Genomic DNA, 8,560 nt, shown 5'->3' with positions numbered 1-8,560 from the left:
AAACATCATCCCCATTGTAAAGTAACATATTTTTATAATAATTAATAACGTGGACGTCGTGGTGGCGGATCGGTTTCGTCTTTTGGGCCTTACTCTTACAGTCATTCGATATATTTCAAATATCTCGAAATCGATTACCCTTTTTTCTATATTAGGATGTGAGGAAGAAATTATTATGGAAGAATTATTATTATTAAATTATAATAAATTGATATCACGACCAAGGCTCATGCCACCCGGTAGTGTTTTTTAATTAATAATCCAAGGAGAAAGAAGTTTTCTGGAATTTTTTATCCGTGTACGTGCGCCTTAAAATGTCATAAATTCTCGGATAAAAAATTTGGATAACTCGAGCTGAGATGTTTACCCCCCCAATAAGAAATTCCAATACTTCCCATGTGAAAGTCAAGATTGAATGGAGAAAATTAACGATTAAAGACCATGAAATGAACACAAATAGATGAAAAATTTGAATGGACAACAAAAGAGAAGCCACAGGTCCTCCAAAAAATTGGAGTTTCTAAAATTAGAGTACAATACGTTTTGTTTTGGTACGTCAGTTTACCTGGGTTGTTGTGGAATTCTAAATAGAGCGCCAATGAGGTATAGGATTCAGCTTTTGTTATGGATTTCAGTTGTTACAGGTGTATAATACAATGTTGTGCCTTAGAGGCCCTCCAAGACACCCCAGGAAAACCTACCTCCAAGATTGAATGACATAAATATTATTGTGTATACGTCATCGGCATGAATTCATTCAATGTTAAATCATCTTCCTATTTATATTTTTTTGCTTTTATTTTCTGTGTGGGAACTATTTGAACTGAAATATATACGCCTGCATTTCGTTTAAAGGTGAGTTGAAAAAGTATTTCACCCAGAGAGATACATTGCCGATGATTTCGCCAATTAAACCTTCCGCGCAATAATATATCCTCGAGGAGTGTTCAATGAACATCAAAGGTGGTAGCCGTGAGGAAAATTAATGTAAGAGAAAGACCGATGATTGGACGACGCGAGATATAAAGAAGTAGAAATGAATTACAGGTGAACTTTTTACTCTGCTACCACCTGCGTACGCTTTGTACACGTTTTTCATACATTCTTAGTTTAGTTTGTCCATAGTTGCTGTATGGCTTCACTAGACTGAACTATTTTTTTTAGGAAAAAAAATCATATTTATTTTTGTTAAAAAAAATTCAATGAAAGTCGCATAAATTTTGATTGAGAACTTTCACTAGAAGAAGACTTAACAAATAAATTAATTATTCTGCGAAGATGTATAAAAATAATTAGACAAAAGTGGAAAAATTATAAATTTAAAAAATATATAGTTAATGCGAACTATTGGCTTAATGAATATGTTGGATTTAAAAAAATGAATTGTTTACCAGATAATCAGCGAAAAAGCGGTATTGTACCCAATATGGCATGATCAATAAAGTAATTTCAATATCCAAAAAGTGTAAAGTCTCTAGACAGCAAGACGCTTGTACCTCCTTAAACACGTCGTAAAATCCCACGATAATTCTCCAAATATTGAACTTATTTTTTTCCAAAAAAATAAACACTGGAGCCGAAAAAAATTAACGACCACTCCTGAATATTCGTAACGATCGGTGCGAATAATTTTACCGGCGCCCACTGAAGCCGATCCATTTTTTTTTTTCAATCGTTAAACTCGCATAAATGTACCATCCACCTGCATTTACGACTTGCAAAATTTTTACTCATTCAAGTTTAACTGCAAAGCAAACACATGAAAATCACCTATACACCTAATTTGCATGCCCCGCGCTGCCAAAATTCCGCGCGAAATTTTTTCTAGTGCGAACGCGCGAGAAACAATTTAGCAGGTGATGGAATTTAATGACTCCATCCTAAAAAAACCAATTCAATTACATTTTTACCATATTTAATACCAACAACCCGCCGAAATTTGGATTAAACATTTACCTCCGAAGATTCTGAGTTACGGTTTTTTTTATAATATAGTCAGAAGCGGTTACGATAAAACAGTGCAAAAACGGCGAAACAATTGTTCAATATGACTTATACCAAATATTAAATATATATAAACGCATGCATAATGCCATAATATAATATGATATAATATATATATAAATATCCTGATACTATTTCCAAGCTACGCATTATATATAAGGATCTGAATAAAATTAATTTTTTAGAGTTATATCAGCATGCCTAGAAATATATTCTTTCTGATACTGTCTCTCTCAATTTTTCGTTCAAAAATCGGTACTGGATACTTCACAAACTCGAAAACTTGCAAAAATTATTGTCCGACCTGTTGGAATGGGGTTTTTTACTCCTCTGCAATTGGCGTCTGATTAATCCCCATCCCAGCAAGCCGGAAATATACTAATCCATGCGAATTTTTAGTAGAGAATATTGATTAGACGTACCGAATAATTTGAATTATATTTGAATTGTTCTCAGCAAAGGGATCACCGTGTATAATAAATCATTCTGGATAAAAACGTAATTTCCAAACTGAAAAACGAAAATTTAAGTTTACAAAAGTTTAAACTATTAAATAATTAATTGGAATAATAGGTTTCAAGTGAAATGAATTTTTTGTAATTATTGGAAGTCTAAGCTATGCGAAATGGATTGGGAACGAAAAACGTTGCATTGCATTTTTTAATAGATTAATATAAAAAAATGGATGGAAAGGGATTGAAGATACTAATGATAGAAAGAATGTTAATGTTAATGTTAAGCAACAAACAGCAACCAAATAGCCTCCAACCCCAAAAGCAATATTAGTTTAATCTCTATATCACCATTATACATCTAGTTATTTTTCTAGTTCTAGTTATTTTTCATCCCAATGTTTATAACTTGTGAGCGACTAGATATAAATCTCAGAAAAACGGAGAACTGTCTGTTTTTGAACTGACGAAAAAAAAATTTCCGAGCTCCTTGGGTTTACGAGTTAGTGAACGAAAAATTTATCGTCACCAATTTGTCGAGATGATAAATCAGTTTAGATAAATCCTATGTACACCTGTCTTTCACTTTTTTTCATGTTCCTAAACTGGTTGGCAAGACTGTCATCTTTTGTCTCATTCTCTCATTCGAAACAAGAGAAAAAGAAAATGCAGTGCGGTGAGAGTCATCGCTCACGTACGTGGGTACCTCTTCTCTTCCTTTTAACGACGTACTTTATTACCACTTGAAGTATAATCACTTGGACAATTTTAAGGTCTCAACATAATGCTCCCATAAAATTTCAGCTAATTGTACCCACTGAGCATGCGCCAGCAAATCACAAGGAGTAAATTATTTCCTTTTGAGGTTATGGCGAGATTTATCATGAAGGAAAATGTAATGAGAATAAATCAGGGGAGGAATAACATGTTTATTTCCACGGAATTATTGGCGCGACATCTCATTAACATAATTCGAGCATCAGGGGAATTGGGTCAAATTCAAATGTTTTTTCAGGCGTTTTAACGAGATTAACAATGAATTTCAAGTGGTTGTACACAGGAAATTTAATGATGATCGAGTGAAGCTCATTGGATGCCAAAATTGGCGCGCTTGATGATGGTGAGTGCCCATAAGAGCCAGCAAATGGCCGATCAGGGTATAAAAATGAATGTCATGAAAATTTAGGGACCATTGGGATGACCGAGTGCATGACTTTAATTACGACAGCTGGCGGCTTCGGGAATGCCTCAGTTGATCATCCTCTCAGTATCGATTTTTCCGGAAAGTTTTTCTGATTACTGTTTTAGGGATCAAGGGAATTCCTCAGGATAGACATCCGGCATTGCAGGGTGGACATTCGCCTCTTCTAACTGGCGGATTTTGACCTCTCGGACAGGTATTTCCGCATGCTGGACAGTTTTGCGCTGCAATAAATTTTGGGTGTGAATGTTTTTTCTTTAAATAATAAATAAATGTAATACATGAAATTGAGATAAAAACTTTATAATTTTTTTTTAAATCTATTTTTCCGCATGTACGGAAATAAATATTTAGTAAAAGTTACGGAACTTTCAGTTCGCTTACCGATTACGAAATCGCGAAATCAATCGTTTTATTTAAGAACTCGATTTTTTTTATTTCAATTTCATTTTCAACAATACAAAAAAATGGGACAGAAAAATTGAATTTCTCCGAGACTAGGCGTTTATTCGAATTTTGATTGGGATTTTTAATTTCGAGATTCTCTTGAACAATATTTCTTAACGTTTTAAACATAATATGCTCGGTTAAATCATTACTCTAATAATGAAAATGAGCGATGCAATTTTGATATTAAACAACACAGCATTCAAAATTGAAAAAAAAAATGGCAATTATCATTTTCCGTATTTCTCAAGGATAACAAAAAAACCCGATTCGTCTAAAAATTGATTTGAAAAAATTTTTTGTTGAGATTATTCATGTACAGACACACATTTTATACACAGACATACATTTTATACACAATACATACGTCTCCCCTTGAGTGTCCAATAAATGGACAGCTCACCCCTCGTTAATCTATCCCTCTCAATAAAGTATTACCATGAACCAATGCACACACTATTATTTCAACAAGTACTACAAAAAATGGGAGTACTACCATCCCTTGGGTTGAAGCAACAACATACCTTCAATGAGTGAAAATAGAAGCAAGACCATTGCGAGAACCAAAAACACTTTGAAAAGACTGAACTCCAAGAACATAATGCAATGTATCATCAGACAATCCAAACATATCTTTATATACAAATGCATCTGCATGCGGAGTAGGGAGTGTCGCTTTTTCTGCTTTTCTTCTCATATCTAATCCAAATACATCACGACAAAACCGGCCGATTAATGTACTTGAAATAACATCCTGACGACTGAGTTATGAACAACAACAGATTTATAGAACACGATCTTCTAAGATATAAACAACATTTTTTTTATTCCAACTAATACCAAGACTAGCTTAATGGAGTAATAAATATTGAATCAATAGATATTTCAATATTATATCAATCAATAGATATCTCGATAATATATCAATCAATAGATATTGTTGATAAATAATCTGAATCAATAAACTGGCGTGCGAGAAACGCCATTTTCTGAGAATGCGGTGCGGTCAGTAAATGGAGTTTTCCATCAGAACCTGTGCCTGGAATTATGAGGTTGAAGTCACGTCATGAAAAATATATCAACTACTAATATATTGATTTATTCTATCGTTTGTTGACTATTTCCCATCATCTCAAAACGCTGCATCAGTATAATCTATTTAATCACTGTATTTATAAATAACGATCTTAAAAATGTCAGGATAATTTTATTGGCAATACATACAAATCAAAATTGTGGTGAGCATCGGCATGAACAGTCACCTCGATAAGCCGGTTGTTCAATTCCTCCAGGACAAAGGATTCCACAAGATGGACATCCTCGTTGCGCTAAAATAAAAGATCAATTAACCGATTTCTCATGAACATGTCTCACGATTAAGTGAACTAATTAATATATTGATAGTAATAATTTGAAAGAACTAAATAACAACACTGAATTGGAAATCATCCTACAATGCACTCACCTCGGATGACCAATATGATGGCGAAAATGATTGCGAAGAGGAAAATTCTGGAAAGACCTGTCATCCTGCGGACAATGTAGTTTCACTGCTACGGAATTCTTATATACCATCAGCGCTTCCGTCTACTTAACTCCAGAATCGTGAATATTTTTCCTCCATCTGGTTTTTATGCGTTTGCTTTTCATGTCTAATGCAAATAAATTACGATAACGCAAGGCGAACTGCGAAGGAGGAAAATAGAGATTCTCTGAATTCAAATCGGCACTGATTATGATAGTTTTATTTCATCTAAATTCACTACAGCACTGCGCATAAAACGAGATATAGTAATTTTTTTTTGCTTCTTCAGTTGCATTTGCAACCAGGACGGGCAGGTTTACCATCCGGACAAATCAGAGCGCAATTGAACGTAGAATCTTCCGCACAATCTAAAAGCCCATTTTAAATGGAGATTATTTACGATTTATTAGATGGTTCAGAACACATGTTGATTTTGAATTTTGTAAACGGGGAAAGAGTGATAGATAAATGAGCACTTTGAGGCTTTCGGAGGTTTTTGCTATAAAAAATAAATACTCGCGGCAAACGTGTTATTAGACTCGTTGTATAAGCCTCCCTCAGACCTCAGGACCCCCAAAATCGTTTTCCAAAATCGTATCGTAATGTACTAATTCCGTAACAATGTGTGGGACGTGGAATTTTCCAGTGAAACATTTTTATTGCAGATTGGTATTGCACAACTTTACTGGATGATAATATTTTTGGGGAAAGTAATCATAATGAATAAAAAATTCCGTGAAACTCACGCCCAAACTCAGCAATGAGGGTGATAGTTACAGCCATAATTGCGATGCGCAAAAATCTCAGAATTCCCATTTTTATTCGGCGAAAAACAATATTGGTACGCCAGGTCGTGTTTATATACTCATCGGGAAACGTAGATATCGAGTTTTCCTGTTTTAAATGATGAATAAAGATTTTACAAGCACTATTTTATTTTAATGAGTACAGGAAGAAACTCTGCTGATAAATTCCAAACTGGCAGGTGATTTTTTTTCCTGATGGATAATTATATCTGCATATATGTCGCATGCATTTCGGAAAAAAATAGTGAGTTGATAGAATATTATTGATCATTGTTTTGCTTCATTCGATGATCACTCGAGCATCTTCGAGGTGCTGCATACAATTATTTGGAATAGCACGTTTGAACAATATTGAATTATAATTATCATTATCGCTTATTGATTATCAATGTAATCAACCAAACCGTAAAAAATAAAGAAATCATGGAATTCGTTTTAAGGCTCGGGTGGATTATCTAGAAATGATAATTGACTCCGAAGTTCGGATTCCTAATTACTTTGGCAATTAATCGTTTTTTTTCAATAATTGTTAGCTAGCGTTCTAGCGGTTGCCAACAACTAGGCCGCTAGCTAAAAATTATAGAAAAAAACGATTAATTGACGGAGTAATTAGAAGTCCCAATTTCGGAGTAGATTATCTTTTCCAGACAGTCCATCCGGGCCTTAACTATGTGATATTGTTATCAGCAATATTTCGTACTATGATATTATGACTGCATGATATTAAGCGCAATATTGTGATATGATATTTTTGTTTCGAGACCATTTTTTAGCTGATTCCTCGAAATTGAAGGAAGATAATGATATTTTCAAAAGTACCTTGCTTGAAACGCAATTAGGGATTTCATGATCTAGAAAGAAAATGTGCGGAGAATGTAAGGAGAAAAATAGAGAGAAAACGGTGAAGGTTGGGCTTTAATTTAAATATGACACCGACCACACCGACCACTCAAAATGTAAGCGACACGAAATATGAAGTACAAAGAAAATGTGCGGGGGATCTAGGGAGAAAAATAGCGGGCAACCTGTGAAAGTTGGGCCTTAATTTGAATATGACACCGACTGCAAAACCGATGCGGTTATAACGCAGGGGTTGACACTTAAAGGACAATTTGTAACGCTCCAGCTCTCAAGGTTCTATTATTCTACTGAGATTCTTGTGAGAAGCTACCTGATCTTGTATCTATCCTTTCTGAGGTTTCTCCTTAGTCTGTGGTGAATACTGAGGGTTGGGATAAGGCACGACAAATCGCAAGGACCGAAAACGATACCCCAAACAGAAGAAAATTATGAAGGATTTAAGGCCTGTTGCACCAATTGGTGTTGAATATAAATCATCAATTACGGAAGAAACTCTATTTTAGACCTTTCTGAATTATTTTAATCGTAAGGTGATCTAAAATTTTGCATAAGATGAGCAAAAACGCATTAGTGAAGCGATTAAATCACTGCTGACGTGAATTAATTAAACAGGAATACAGAATCATTAGACATTTTTTGTTTCTGTTTTACAGACCTAAGGATCCTGATGACATTCATTGAAACTTGGAAAAATTTCGCATTCATATAACTTTTGTTACAGTCCAATACGAAGAAAATATATATATAGTATATACTAATAATATGTATATTTATATGTAGAGTATATGTGACATGTTACATTTTCGGTCTAAATATATGCAGGCGGAATTAATATAAATACAGAAATTGTCACTTCGGAGAAATTTCTATCCACTTGAAAATCAATATTGCATTGTAATTACTTGCATTACAAATAACAATTGCATTGTAAATACTTGAAAATCGATATTGCATTGTAATATTGTTTTTCAAGTAAAGACTTATTGGGCTTTAATTGAAAGCCAGGTTAATAAATGAATAGACGTTTAAGTAAGAGCAGTTGAATTATATTTTAGTAAGATGTGTTCACACTTCGAGAGCAATCGCCGAACTATCAAATAATTTCGAAGTCCCAAAAACCAAAGAATCGTCATCATGGTGTCTTTCTTTCCGTGCTCAGAGATTAGTTTATATTATTTAATAAACATTCACATAGAGTTTCGTCGTAAGACCGCACAGGCGGCCGCTCCAAAAAATAATTACATCATAGTATAATAAATATAAA

General features: G+C 34.1%; 1 long non-coding RNA gene across 4 annotated transcripts; it reads right to left on the bottom strand.

Annotated features, from left to right (window-relative positions):
• Window positions 1-3,365: 3,365 nt before the first annotated feature.
• LOC105267883 (uncharacterized) lies at window positions 3,366-6,479 on the bottom strand. Of its 4 annotated transcripts, XR_892290.1 has the most exons (5): window positions 6,376-6,469; window positions 5,570-5,790; window positions 5,329-5,432; window positions 4,629-5,143; window positions 3,366-3,881 (listed from the first exon to the last, which is right to left on the bottom strand). It is a non-coding gene; the product is annotated as an uncharacterized lncRNA (long non-coding RNA). The 4 variants fall into 4 exon arrangements; XR_892292.1 differs by lacking the exon at window positions 4,629-5,143 and having other exon boundaries at window positions 6,376-6,463; XR_892293.1 differs by lacking the exons at window positions 3,366-3,881; window positions 4,629-5,143 and adding an exon at window positions 5,183-5,259 and having other exon boundaries at window positions 6,376-6,463.
• Window positions 6,480-8,560: the final 2,081 nt, after the last annotated feature.

Source organism: Fopius arisanus, unplaced genomic scaffold (assembly GCF_000806365.1).
Source record: "Fopius arisanus strain USDA-PBARC FA_bdor unplaced genomic scaffold, ASM80636v1 scaffold00051, whole genome shotgun sequence".
NCBI classification, from domain to species: Eukaryota; Metazoa; Arthropoda; class Insecta; order Hymenoptera; family Braconidae; genus Fopius; species Fopius arisanus.
This window is presented reverse-complemented; position numbering and strand designations above follow the sequence as displayed.